Source organism: Mastigoproctus giganteus, chromosome 4 (genome assembly GCF_048544385.1).
Source record: "Mastigoproctus giganteus isolate SK-2022 chromosome 4, ASM4854438v1, whole genome shotgun sequence".
NCBI lineage: Eukaryota > Metazoa > Arthropoda > Arachnida > Uropygi > Thelyphonidae > Mastigoproctus > Mastigoproctus giganteus.
In genome coordinates this window covers 212361078-212376549 of record NC_143578.1, presented here as the reverse complement: position 1 = coordinate 212376549, position 15472 = coordinate 212361078, and the positions used below count along the sequence as shown (strand labels likewise).

General features: G+C 35.0%; 1 protein-coding gene across 1 annotated transcript in view; it reads left to right on the top strand.

The window, feature by feature from the left end:
* The window catches only part of LOC150087386 (uncharacterized), a 306404-nt gene that overhangs the window by 217325 nt on the left and 73607 nt on the right, over positions 1-15472 (top strand). The gene's annotated exons all lie outside the window — the stretch shown is intronic.

Below are 15472 nucleotides of genomic sequence, written 5' to 3'. Positions count from 1 at the left end.
CGTACCAGAGAAACAGTCTATAAACAAATTATAATAAATCTATAAACAATTTGCGGTTGATAGCCAATTAAAAATATTGCAAAAATTTTATTAATGAAAGGTAACATCATTAGAGATGAGAAAAAAGCTTTATTGTTTATCTAGGTATTTCAATAATAAAGTCCGGTGAAGTCGTCTCTTCTCTTTCTCGGTGTACAAGTTTTTGAGTGAAGCAGTTTTGTGGCATCAAAACCCATCTTGTAAAATTTTCCGTAACTTAATGCTACGTTCAGCATCCGAATCTCCATTCATAATTGCCTTGCAGGCCATGTCACCCCCCCCCCCGAAAAACTTTCTTCAATTCTTCTGTTGAAATTTTTTTTGGTGCCACTTCAGTGTTATCCACTTCAGAATTGTTTTCCTCTTTTTCATATGCAGTTTTCTCGTCAATTTCAAGGAGTTGCATCGTCTAAGTCATTTGCATGTGAGTCAATGCAGTCACGTACATTGACAGTGTCAAAAAGTTTAAAATCACAAGTCTTTTCCGATCTTCACAATGTCTTTGGCAATTGTCTGAATTCCTAATTCAAAACCAGTGAAATAATTTGTCAAATGGGGCAAAACATGCTGCCAAACAGAATGCATGTTGTTGGCTGCGATTTCTAGCCAAGATGCAAATATATTTTCAATCGTATTTAAAGGAGTATAAAATAAATTGTGAAATGAAAAGCTATCATGTCGTCTTGTCAGGATGGAATCAAGAATACTGAACACTTGCACTTTGCTAGTGACTGCCCGAGGGAAGCTACTGGTGCATGTGAGCCAACAGGGTTGGCACTGCAGCATATATGTACGCGTTCATAGGCTACAACAATACAACATATATATAGAGTACATGTCTAGACTATTGAATGAGTTTTAATATGTACAGTAAATTTTTGACTTAAACTTAATTGAAAACCGTGTTATAGTGAAACCCGTTCTAAGCGAGGTATTGTTGTATAGCGCTCGTCGGAGTGCGGGTCCCATACGTTCTATGTATGGGACCCGTCCAAAACCATCCCACCTGTTTGTTAGCCGTAATTTTGTTTTCCCAATTTCGTAATAAAGCCCTCCTTAGGCCTTTTGCCCACCTCACACCACAGTTCTTTACAATGAGGCAGGTACACTGGTGTCTGTCTCTATTGTAACGGTAACACTTTTCACCATCCTGAACCTATAAATGCTATCTAAAAATTCTTATACCACTACAACAGCTAAAACAGTAGCGTGTGTGTTAATAATGGCCGTATGTGATAAGTGAATTTATTCCAAACGTAACAGGACTGTACAAATGACTCTGATCTCTTTTGAATAAGATTATCAATTAAATTGGCTATATATTTAATTCCCATGTCAGATCTGTTTACACGGGAGTCATTTTGAGATATTTTTAAAAACGACTCATTTGAAATGCATTTTTTAATTCATGAATTAATTTTTTTTTTCATATTTAATCACTCCATAACCTGTTTGTCTTATCTGCTTGCGTATCTGTCCGTAGTCTCATTATGGAGTCTGTGTGGGTAGCAAAGGGTCATTACTTAGTTGAAGTCGTAACAAACACACCGATGTGATGTGCATATCTATCATTGGGTTTTGTGACCGGGCAGCTGGCTTGAAGAATACATGAAATATACCCTCGAGCAAATACATGTCTAATCCTTCCAACTTGGCATATTTTTAAAGCCAATCATAATGTGTTTCGGTTGAAATTAAAAAGTTGGCATCTAATGACTCACTTGCGATTGAAGAAGAAGAAAGAAAAAAAAATTCTAAACCAACACCATATTTTTCTAGCTTACTGAAATGTCAAAGTAATAATTTATAAAAGTATGTATTTAGGAGAATAATAAATATTAAACGCCAGTTTGAATGATTAAATCATCACATGTTTGAAGTACATGAACTAAAAATGACATTGAGTAAATTTTTAATCAAACTTGGTTAGATCATGCACATACAGTAAGCACGTTACTGTAAATATGCTGTTATTTTTATAACACACACACGTAATATGCATATCCCTAGCAGAACACAAAGTATTATTCAAATATGAAAATTAAGCTGGAAATTTGGAAAATCAATACAGGGAAAAAAGTTAATTAAACAAAAACAAAATTAAACCGACGTTTTAATATGTGAAAAGTAACAATAAGTTGACTATATTTCTGAATGTGTGGTATTTTTTATAAATAAAATATTCTCTAAAACATTCTCTGAACGAAGTTTTACTTTTGTAGTACAGGTTTTTTTTTTTAATTTATATATTATTGGTTTTAAAGTCAATGTTTAATAATAACATAAAACTGCAAAGCTTCTTTTTTCTTTTATTTAGTAGGATGCAGCTTTATTTTGCTACTAATTTATATCTACTAATTAGCACAACAGTTAAGTAAAATAAAGTAGAAATTACTACTGATAAATATTAGAAAGACGCAGCAGAATTTATTTATATAAATAATGATTCTTTTAAAATAATTTTCAGCGATATTGATTAGAAAGAAATTTCAGTGCAACGAAATAATTCCTACACCTCCGTGAATTGAATTTTATTGTATTATGTTAATGATTCTCGCCATCCTCTACAAATATAAAAAAAAAAAAAAAAAAGAAAGAAAGAATTACTGTATACAAAATAAAAACGAGCGTGTGCGCACACACACACATACTGCGAGACTCAGCTAATCGATTAGTTGATTAGCTTAATTAAGGCTAAGAAAAAACAGGATCAGAAGCGCAGAAGACATGGCTGAAATCACGAAGCCCTTGTAAAATATTTTACATAATAAACGTCGCAGTGCACTGTTACTTCGAATAATTATACACTGTATATTTAGAATCACTGTTTCAACTTTAACATTTCCAAACAAATGGAAACTTTGGTGCATTTTCTTTTATGCTCTGTCCTCTGAGTACATTTCACCATGTGTTGTATAAAATCCAAGTGCCACTTTCTGTTTCTTATGTAGCTGGATATCCCTGAAACTGCAAGAGCGGCAAGCAGTTTAAAAAGAATCTGCATTCTTTATATGTTTTTGTTTATTTTAGCGTCATTTTATTTGCAAATTTTCTTTTCTAAAAAGACAGAGTTTTATGCTTCAAAAGTCTGTTTTACGGGCACTTATTATTAGTGCTACACTCTTTAACACTCCGGATAACGTAGTCTAATTTTATGTAAGAAAAGCCTTGCATTCTAAGATTTTGTAATCAGTTTTTACCAAGCATAAACACTGTACGTTTCTTTCGCGAATAGAAGCGTGCATGCTAAAACGCCTCTGGAAGAAACCTTGAGATCTCTCATAAACATTTCTTTTCAAGCGTGCAACTCTGCAACTTGTTTCAGCTTTATTATTAGAGAGAGTAACGCTGAAAATCAATATTCTGAGCACACAACCCCCGTGCGCTGTTCTAATAATAATGGATGTGCGCAAACTGCGATTCTTATTTATTTCACGAGCGAATTACATGGTGAATATATTTTTTTTTTACCTCTTCGCTTTCAGTTGCCGAGAAAATAACAAAGCATTACTTGTAAGTGTAGACTTCGTTAAAAGTTGGCATTATAAGTGAAGCCTACAATCTTCAAGATTATAATCTTAAGTTAATTTGCGTCACATTTTTTTTTTCTTGCATTTTTTTCCTATTCATTGATCAGAATAATATTTACAGTGTACAAAAAAATTGATATCCTTAGGCGCTTAATGAATGTACAATTTGTTTTTTAAACTTAAAACATTTTAATTATCTATACTGTCAATTTTTACAGGGTGGAAAAGCTATATATTTTAACTTTGGCATCGTTTTTTAAAAAATTAAATATATTTTTTAATTCGCTATAAAATAAAATTAGTAATAATAGGAGTAAATTACGAGCAGAAAAATTAATTTAGCTTTTTACTTAACTATTACAGCAAGCAGGGTAGGAATTTACGATAAAGTCAGTTACTTTTTATTATCTTATTAGATATTTGTAAATCAAATATTTATTATACGCAAGCAATTAAATTTGTATATGTTTTTATAATTACGAACATAAATTGCACCATAAGTTTAATATTAATACAGTACAATACCAGTATTTTCTAAACGGCTTGCAGATACATTCGCATTTGGGCACGTGCGCGACATCTACCGACCAGCTGGGTTACATACAGATTATATCAGCAGAGAAATTTGTTATTTCAAATAAAATCCTTCTTTTAAGAATGAGGAATGTAGAGATATGACTATATAAACTTTTTTTATGATTAAATTTTTATTATTTCCACCAAACTTCAGATCCTGTGCATACTGTAGGTAAGTTCTTTTGAAATATTGATTTTTTATTTTTATTTTTATTTTTATAAAAATTATCTTCTCATATTTTTGTGCATCGACATAAAATTAAGACTTCAAAAGGCGTGGGCGTTAGTAGTTCTAAAGGATAAAAAGAAAGAATACTCAATAAAATAAATTAATTAAATAAAAGTAGAATGAAGCACCACATGCTCAGCATTATAATCACCTTTGAGTCATAACTTATTTAGATAAGGAATGGATTAATAATAATACAACGCAAGCTTTCATCCTCTTGGGAAATTTGTATTTTTAATATGAATGAATCAATCCAAAGTAGTTCGCTACGAGCAAAAGTAAGCTTCGTTAATACCAGTATTATGAATTGGAAGACTACAAGGTAAGAAAAGAAAGTAAGAAAGAAAAATACATCCTGTTACTGTTTTAAATGATATACGAAACCAGAGCCGGTCTCTCTCTTAACTCTATCAGTGGGAAAAAAGCGATGTTACCACAGATTTCTACACTTGATATTCTACCTTTAAATAAAGGTGAGAATTTTTTCTTTAGTAGCAAACACAAAGCAATTATTATTATATTTTTTATATATATAACAAAGCGTGCTCTGCCACGTAAGAAAACAGGTTTTCGGGACTGAAAGGAGAATACACCCTAAGTTTGTAGATAAAAGATTAGACTGACCTATGAACTTCCGTCAGGATTTTATAAATGCAAGCAAAGGGTTGTGAACAAGTGTAGAACAATTTGAAGCAAAGCGATTTTTTTTTTTTTTTTTTAGGTAGTAACACTGTTTTAAGTAACCTTTGCTCACTTCCTATGGTATCAACAAACGTTTAGAACTTAAAATTCTTTTAAGTGGAAAAATATGTAGGAATTGCATGATACTGGCAAAGATAATGAATTTTGTCTTTTTATCACGGAAGAAATAATAAATTCTAAATGGGAAATTTTTCTAACGGCCTCTGCACATCTTCAAATCGGATATTAAATATGATAAAAATTAAAAACATCTCACGTTAAAAATTACAAATGATAAGCAAAATTATGATTAAAAAAAAACATTTATTGAACGTGAGTTTAAATATTGTTTGATACACATTGTTTGAAAATACTAGAAACAGTAAATGGGTGACATAATTAGTTCAAAACTTAAATATAATCAGCGCATAAAAAATTAAATCATATCATAATAGTTTGCATAGATTTATATATTTTTGTAGGGATGTTTTCAGTTATTGCTTCGTTTTTTTAAATTTATTTTTCGTCGATCAGTAGGTATTACTAGCCTCACTAACAGAGAAATCCACTGGGATAACTACCCGCGGTGTCAGTAAGGGCAGTCCGATTCTGCTTTTTATACAGCACATAGTTCTAAGACGACTAACTTAAGAATATTCAGGGAGCCAGTTTTAGGGGCATTATGCGTAAAGCGCCTGTTGTCTTCGCCATGTCCATCCGTCCGCATGTAATAACTCGACTATCAGTAGATAGATTTTTCACGAAATTTAATATTTGATTCTTTTAGAGTGATTTGTCAAGTCACCCCAAATTTCATTAAGATCGAGCAAAAAAAAAAAAAAAAAATCAAGTAATTATTATTTATTTTTTGTATACCCCATAAGGATGGAAAAAATTAAAAGTAATTTTTTTAATTTTAAGTTTGTAGAACTTTTTAACCGATTATTAAAAATTGATTTAATTACTTAAAAATGCAATATTAAGGTCTCTGCCGAAGCCCTCTTGAAGAACTGCGGCACAGATACTGTGTACCCTTTAAGATCCCCCTCATATTGCATCGTGCAGACATCAATTAGTTTTCATCGCGGTCCGTATTAGAAAAAAATATCTTAACGTGGTCCGCATGCTTGAAATTAAAATAAAATTAATAAAACGTCTAAATATACGTCGCTATAAATATATATATATTTTTTTTTATGAAAACCCCAACACGTAAGGTATCAAAACCTATAGTACTTAGTACCGTGCATGGGTTGAAGGAGAAGTATGGGGGGAGGGGGATGCCGGAAACTTTGCTCTAGAGACTAAACATGGGTTTTACCACTTCAAGCCTCCAATAAGCAAAGTGGTGGTATTTCACCGGTTGATGAAAGTCATCTACCACCTTAAATATTAGGTGATATTTGTATTTATTTATGCAATTACTATGGATACAATGTTAAAATTTATGTACATATACATATTAATGAGAAAAATGACATTTTTTTCTAAAACAATTTTTGTAAAATCTGGAACACACCTTGTACTTTATATTTGAAGCAAATTTCGCAGATGATCGTTTGTTAGCCGAGATCGAAACTTGTTCTTAATATGCTCATTTTTGAAAACGTTGATTCACATATACGAGTATAGGTTGGCCTGAACATTTTACAAAATTGAGTACACAGTTTCCTTATTTCATGATATTTTTCACGTTGCACATATTTTCTCCCAAAATGTTGCAAATCACTCAATCATTCATTTTTTCTTTCGAAGAAAAATCTTGAAAATCGGTCATTTCTAACTACAGTGCAGTTTTATTACTTTTAAACCATTTTGTTGCCTCATTATTTCTAGTCCATTCTCCATTTGGTTCAAGTGAAAATGGATATATGAGGAATTGTGTTAATTTTCCTATTTTTTTTTTTTTTAATTTACAAACCTTTCGTCGAATTCATGTTTTAGTTTTTCTAGAAAATTATTGTATTCGCCTTTATCGAATTGTATAATAAGGCCGCCGTAGCCTAGTTGTCAGACGCGCGGGTGCATAAGTACACGTGCCTTGAGTGACCGGAGTTCAAGCCCGTGACTGCTGAAGACGGTGCTGTTTCTTGTATTCAATCTATCATGTGAACGCCTCTGACCATTTGGTCGTCCTGGAGTATAAACAAAAAATTTATTATTTATAATAAGTTTCTCAATCAATTCTTCCATGCACGGAAAGTGCAGGGCCTCATTTAAATCAGAGGAAAATACGTCGAGTTTCTTACGAAATGATTATACAACTTACAGCAATTCAGATATAATAGAAAAATTCGCTATAAATAAGTTCGTTAAACAGAGGTCCGACTGTACATTTAAATTAATGATTTAGGTTCATTTACCTCGCGGTCCGCAAAAAAAAAAATTTTAAGGGTCCGGGGATGAGGACCGCTAATTGGTGATCCCTGGTATAGTGTAGCCGAAGCACTGGAATTACACATATAAATCCAGCGCTTAGTGCCACTGGGTATTGCGCTGTTTTGCGCAGAAACGAAATGTTCTTGGCGCACAACAGTCGTTATTTTTTGTTATAAATCATATACAATTACTGTAATAACTGAATTATAATTCAGTAATAATTATTACTATTTGCTAACGCGCCTGAAATGGAAACGCATTGCGTACGTTAACTAACATGTTCTCATCATAGCGGCTGGACTGACTAAACTGAAAGCATTTCAACATAAGATTTTAAATTATAAAAAAAAAAAAAAATCCATGCTGATTATAACTCAGATTTTATGGCCTATTTTACTATACCCAAACCTTCGTATAATCCATGTAATATAATTTATTTTTAAATAAACTGAGATGTTGAAAATTTTTATAACATTTACGTAACTCATAGCACTATCATGGGCATTTCCTATGTATAGTATTTGATTATTGATAATTGAATCCATCTTTTAACTCTTATGTAGCTGACTATTAATATAAATGAAAATTTATAAAATCTAAAGTACCCGGAATCGCGCAGCTTTGAATAAAAATTTTATGTAGGTTTATATTTATAGTAAATAACCTGCCTTAACTCTGAATCATAGGTAAACCCCGAGCTATTAACTAAGCCAAAAAAAAAAAAAAAAAAAATGATGAAAGTTAAACATTTAAATGTATTAAAAAAACTAAAATTGCAAATAAAGTATTTATTATGACGTTGAAAAATATTAACGTTCTTCTTTATAGGCAATGTTGCCGGTTTTCCAGTTTGAGGTCAAGATGAAAAGGCTTTTGCTCTTAACGTCTTTTTTTTTTTTTTATTTATTTAGAAACATAGAGCTCGAATGATGGAAAAAAACCAAAAAAAAAAAAAACCATGTGTTTTGCAGGATGATGGCAACAACTCTGTTTATCCATGTGCTTTATTGATGCTCATGCAAAAACTTCGTCAAGGCACTGGAGTCACTTAAATTGAAATGTCAGATTAGAGTTCTGTAATGCGTAGAACGAATACATTCTGACCTGCTGCATGGCGATGATGGTGGCTTCAAAGACATGTAGTAAGAACTTCTTGACAGCCAATCGTGTTGGTGATAGATCCTTATGAATCACAATGGGAGCACCAATCTTGAACCTAACTTTTATGGAAAGCACACACCCGACAGCTGCATAAAATTATGATATTCTGTTGGTAGTTGGCAACTAACAACAGAATAAGTGGCCTTAACGATGTTTGGTACAATGTCTGTAATTTCGCACAGTACCCGGCAAATGAGAATGCTCTTTGTTTGTGGCATCGGTTGCATCTTTTTTGGCGCTAGGACAGCACTTTGGCAGAGGCACTTGTGGACACAGAAGTCATTTGCAATACAGTACAATATATCATACTTCAGTTTGTGTATTTTCTCAAAAGTTTCTATTGAAGTCGTATTTTATGAGATGCGATTACTATTTTTCGGGATAAAAAAAAAACCCGGATTAAGTCCTGAGAGGGGCAGACCAAAACCTAGACAAACGAGAGTGACGTCGCAAACGACTATACCACCACGGAGAGCACTAGTTAGATGCACTTGCATGTTTGTTTTTAGGTAAGCTGCTGAATGTTCTTCTATATATACGAAGCTTTAAGTAGTATGCAGAATGATTGGCAGTCTTTGGCAAAGTCACTAGCCAACACCAGAGACACTCCTCCAGTTCTTTTGTTATCATATGGAGGGGTCTTGATCGCACTATGAAATGGAGCCTGTAAGGCAGCTTTATCAGAAAGTGACACTCATCCCAGGCAGCTGGCACTCCAGAAGGACCTTTGCTTCCCCCACGGAAATGTTGCAAATTGATGCAACATTTCAGCAATGCTGACGATACCGATGGAAGACCAATCATTTCCCAAAGAAATTCGTTTGACGCATTCTTTTATTTACCTTAGTAAATTTGTAGTATTAGAGAAGTTGCTGAACTAGATTGACCTGTTCGTACATCTAACACGAGTAATCAATCAAATTAAAGTTTTCGTTCATTTACGTTATGGAATCTTTTTTTTTTTTTTTTCATTTATAACACTGACATAATTAATATCACAACATTTCCAAGTTCCATTTAAAGCTTCTATCTCATTGGATGCATATTTGGTTAATTTATAAAATTGACATTAATATCGCAGATTTTCCAAGCAAATTATTTAAAGTTTTCTTTCAATTACGAAAGTGAAAGAAAGCAAGCTGGAAAAGTGACATTTATGACGCGTTCTTTCGTTCATAACATGGTGACTTTTAATTAATATTGACATCGATTACGGTGCCAATTACAAATGAAAAATTTTAATAACTCAGAAAAATTTAATGCCTTTAAAAATAATAAGGTGCACAGTCCTTCAGCAGACATGAAAAGCTTCACAGGCTTCGAGCTAAGACCTATCCAAACACGCATTCTATTATTATAGAATAGTTTAAGCGCCGATTACGTCATGATGGATGCATTTACATTATGCTTAATACACTACATGACGTTGAAGACGTTTCTCCCTGTAATGGGGTTATGATGATTATATGATTTGTACATAACATCGGTACTCTAGTAAATCCCTGGCCCGGCTCCACATGCCAGGGATGGAAACTAGCTTGCTACGGCAAGCTAAGCTAAATGGCCAGTCACTCAACACAACACTGATTGGCAGTACAGTAGCCAAACATATAACACGCGGAGTTTCCATAGTTTTGTTGGGGACGCATACCACAATAAATAAACAAATAAAATGCTTAATACAAATGGACCCACGCATCCTCATTCCTTCATTTCATGTTAGAACCTTTTCTCATGCTGCTGCTGCCGCCGATTTTCGTGAGCACATTACCCCTTTTACAAAAACGGGGAATTTAAGAATGATGATATGGCATTTCTTTGACAGTTAACGTTTGGAAATACCCTCGTTATAAAGAGATTGTTAGAGGATTTTTTTTTTTTTTTTTTTTTTTTTAAATAGCATTAACAGATTCACCACCTTCACACACTCATATAACTGGAAATTTACGAAACGTAAAGGACATAAATGACAGAGTTTAAATTACTTTCACTGAATAGAAATATCATTGTCTCCGTTGTGGATGACAATGATATTTCTATTCAGTGTAGGTTAATTTTATACATGAAATTTTAATAAGAGGAAATTACTAACCTTACACCATTAAACACGACTTCAAGAAGAACTTATCAAAATAGGAATAAAGCACTTTTAACCTACGTAAGGTCGAAATGCAATATCTATTTTTCGATTGGAAATTATATACAGATGGAAATCAGACATTTCTTGATATTTTATTACACTTCATCAGCGAATGCTGTCGTTGATACTTCATTGTTACAAAGAGCAGAATGGTGAAAGGTTTGACTTACATAGTCTCATGAGACCAACTTTCACATGGGTTGAAAGTTGTTCATTCCTCTTTTAATAACTGAATTGTTTGAATAAAAAATTGAAATGGAGGAAAAGAGTAAAACTCGGAAAACGTTCTTTAGGGACATTGCTCTCTTACAAGTATTACTCAAAGATCGAAAAAACGAAAGGAAATCGGCTTCCAGTTGATCCAACCCACGGCCTGTCCACCAGATTTAGCTTCCAGAGGCGATTTTTTCCCCACAACCGCAAAAATGTTTGAAGAGACCAAATTTCAGTCTGATAATGGCGGCATTACAGCAAAAAGAGAACTGGATTGCAGGATAAGATTCAGACCTAGCCTAAAAAATTGGAGGAATGATATTACAGGTGCACTTGTCTTCGGAAAAAGATTATTTTGGATAAAGTACAGTTTTAGTTACCTAGCTTGTTTCTTTATAGGGCACACTTAAAATGTATTAATATATATTTATATGAGAGTACAGTATTGGCATTTTAAGCATATATTTTTTTGAAATAGAGTACTAACTGAAGATTTTTTTTTTTTTTTAGGCGCATATGTCTATGCTAAACGCTTATTGTCTTCACTAGGTCCGACCTCATGTAGGGACTCTCAGTGGATGGATTTTCATTAAATTTTGAATTCGAGCTTGTTAAAAATATTTGTTGAGCCAAACCAAGTTTCATTAAAATCGGACGAATAAAAATTCGGCAATTATTATTATTTTTTTTGAAAATGGAAAAAAGAAATTTAAAAAGAAATAAAAAAAGTATAACGGGCACTGTTATACAAGACTCATGAACGTGGTGTCGCTTTTGAAGAGATACATATACAGAGAGAAAAGGGACCTAAAAAAAAAAGAGTAATACGGGAGGAGAGTAATAAATATTATACAGTTGTAATTAAACTAAATGACTAAGTTTAGAGAACGTAAACCAGAAGAATTTTATTAAATGTGCTATAAAGTTATCTCAGTAATTATTGATAAGGCGATAACTATATTTACTTTTTTTATTACTCACAGAAAAAGAAAACATTTTAAAAAACGCACCTGAAATGTAACGCTGTGCGTACATTAACTTGTTTAAACTTTAAATATGCATTACTTCGTTTGCTTTTTATTTTTAACATAAACGAATCAAATATTTATCCAACTACTCTACGTTAATAACTGCATCGAAATTAATTTTATCAATAAAGTCGGACTGATAGAAGTCACATATTTTATTATCGGTTTATGTAACATGATCCAAGATCCATCTTAATGTAAGAGTTATGTTCGCCTAATTGTAGTGTACTTTGTGTTTCACTTTCAAACTAATTTCTGCCAAGCCAATGCACTCATTGACAGAACCCGAATACGGAAACAGGCTTTAATGGTTTATCCAATGTTTCGTTGTTTTTATGATCGTGTTAATATTTGTTACTATAATAGATACTCAGCTGGTATGAGTTTTCCGTTGAACATAGCAATTCTTGATTCATGAAATTCAACACACTACCCACTTATATTCTTGTTAACAAGTTCTATTGTCTGAGCAAGATTAATCGTACACACGAAGTATGATTGTTTTGGCTCGTTTAGTTTAGTTATGGCAGAAAAAGAAAGTGACTAAAACGCAAAGGTGTAGGTCAGTATACTGACCTTCAACGCAACAGCTAGGCCACGCGGCCAACTTTTCATGATTTTTGGCACGCTTCACTAGAAATATTTTGACATTCCTCACACAGGAAATTTTTTAACACTGCTTGTGAAGTTGTCTCCATTTCTATTTACTAAACGCCTCTATACATCCTACAGATGTTCAGTAAGATGACGATTAGAGCTGCGAACCGGTATTAATCTAAATGGAAGAAACGGAACGATCGTCAGGGTAAAAAAAAAAAAAAAAAAAAGAAGCCAGTTATCGCATACACCGATGACCCAAAACATTATGACCACCTACCTAATATGATGTTGGTCCTCCACGTGCAGCCAAAACAACTCGTACTCGGCGAGGCATGGACGTTACAAGATTTCTAAATGTGTCTTGTGGTATCTGCTACCAACACGTAACCAGCAGATCCTTTAACTCCTGTAAGGTCAGTTTGCGTTGGAACAGCAACTCCGCAGATCGGAATTGCTATTTCAACACAAACCACAGATGCTCGATGGGATTAATGTCTGGAGAATTTGGAGGCCAGGGCAATACCTGGAAGTCTTCCTCATGTTCCGCGAACCAGTCTCGAACAATCCGGGCGGGGTGGCATGGCGCATTATCCTGCTGAAAGACACCACCGCCAGAGGGGAAGACTGTTGCCACGAAAGGGTGTACCTGGTCAGCAATGATGTTTAGGTAGCTGGTAGACGTCAGAGTGCCCGGCACATGGATGACTGGACCCAGGGTATCCCAGCAGAACATCGGATGACACCACCGCCACCGGCTTGTTTTCGTCCCACGGGGCATCCAGGCGCCATCACTTCCCCAGATAAACGACGCACAAGTACCAGGCCGTCCACATGGTGCAACGGGAAACGTCATTAATCGGACCAGACGACCTTCTTCCAATCACTCAAGGTCTAGTTTCGATTCTCGCGTGTCCATTGTAGGCGCTGTCGCCAGTGAACCGTGGTTAGCATGGGCACTCGGAGCGGCCTGCGGCTATGCAACCCCATTTTCAGCAGGGTTCGATGTACTGTGTGTCGTGACACGTTACTCCCGTCACCAGCATTCCATTTACCGGCGAGTTGCGCCACAGTCGCCCTTCTGTTGCCATGTACCATCCGGGTGAGTCTTCGCTCACATCGAGCATCGATGAGCCGTGGTCGTCCAACACCGTGCCGGCGGTTCGTGGGTTTTCCCTCCTCGGACCACTTTCGGTAGGTGCTAACCACGGCTGACCATGAGCATCCCACCAGCCATGCCGTTTCGGATATGCTCTGACCCAGTCGTCTGGCCATTACAATTTGGCCTTTGTCAAACTCGCTGAAGTCCGCTGCCTTCCCATCTGAAGAACAAGAGTAACACTGATTAACGGAACTCAGTATCAGGTGTTTTGTTATACCGTGTCCCGACCCCCGCACGCACCGTAGTTCACCTGCAGTTGCTTCGATTTGCATAACGACTCGCTGGTCATAATGTTTTGGCTCATCGGTGTATAATGCATCATAACCGATGTGTATGAAGAACTAGAATGGAGTTTCGGCATCCATTCCGAGTCCTGAAGAAAAACCATACTATGTAGACCAGGGTCGGCAACCTGCGGCTCTTTGAACATGTAACTGGCCCTTTAACTTTTAGCCCACATGTAGCATAATATGAAATGGAATTAGATGACTTAAAAATCAGGGAGTTGTGGATTGCAAGATTAAATGCCTTAAAACTGAAATTGAGGGTTTGGAAAGGCAAAAGGCTGCCCTTGCAAGCGCAAATATTTGAACTTCTCTTAGTTTTTGGTTTGACGTATTTCTGCGAGCAAATATTTTCGAACATTAACTATGTTAAAAATAAATCAAGAAATCGTCTGAAATACGAGTATCCCAGCATGTTTCAAGATGAAAATTTCGGTATACTCGCCTGATGTTGAGAGACTCGCTCAAGAAGTTCAGCAGCAAAAGTCATATTAATTCGTACCTAATTGGATGTTTGTTACGTTTTTTCAGTATTAATAAATATTTTTTATATAAAACACCTTTTTATGTATATTTTTTTAATAAAACACCTTCCATTTTTTGAAAAAAAACTCCCCACCCCCCAGCTTGAGCTGAGGTGCGGCTCTTCGGATTCTCTCTCTTTTTTAATTAGATCAAAAATGGATCTTCACACAGATGACATGGACATGAGTGTTTGTAAAGGGCGGCTCCTAGAATGTCTGTTCAACTCCGCCTCGTATCTCTGAAGAACAGTATCACTACAAATGGGCAAGATGTGTGTGTGACGTAGGTTTGTGTGTATGGCCGCTTGGCTACCCAGAAGCATCAGTCACCTGGACAGATGATTCTGGATATTTGTCCACATCACGGGAAAGTGGGCCAGTCCAAGTAAAACACGTGCCGTCTCAAAAGAGACTCTGACTCACCTGATGTTGTCAAAAGGTGGGCCAAGTTCCTCTGAGGGCCAATTCCAGAGGAAGAGAAAAAAAATCCGTGGTGTAATAATAATAATAAAAAAAAAAAAAGAGAGAGAGAGAGAGAAGCTGCACTAGTGGAGAGCGGGGTGGGGAAGAAAAAAAAGTACGTAGTGCAGAGCGCGAAGAGAAAATGAGAAAAATTTAAAAAAATAATAATAAATAAATAAATAAAATAAAAATTAAATTAAAAAAATAATTAATAAAATAAAAACAAATATAGATAATTAAAATTTTTAGATCAGTCAAATAAAAATTTTAAGCTGTTGTCTGGGGATCCCCATTTGTAGCCTGTGTTATTCTGTAGGAGGCTTTCCTGTGCGTGAATACATGCGTCGAGAAGTTCTGGAATGCAGCCAGGTTCTCTGGTGTCTGTAGCAGAATGTCCAGTTGATTTTCAGTGAGAGGGATGGTATTTGCTAGGTCTTGCCTCAGGTCCTCGTAGAGAGCGCACTCGA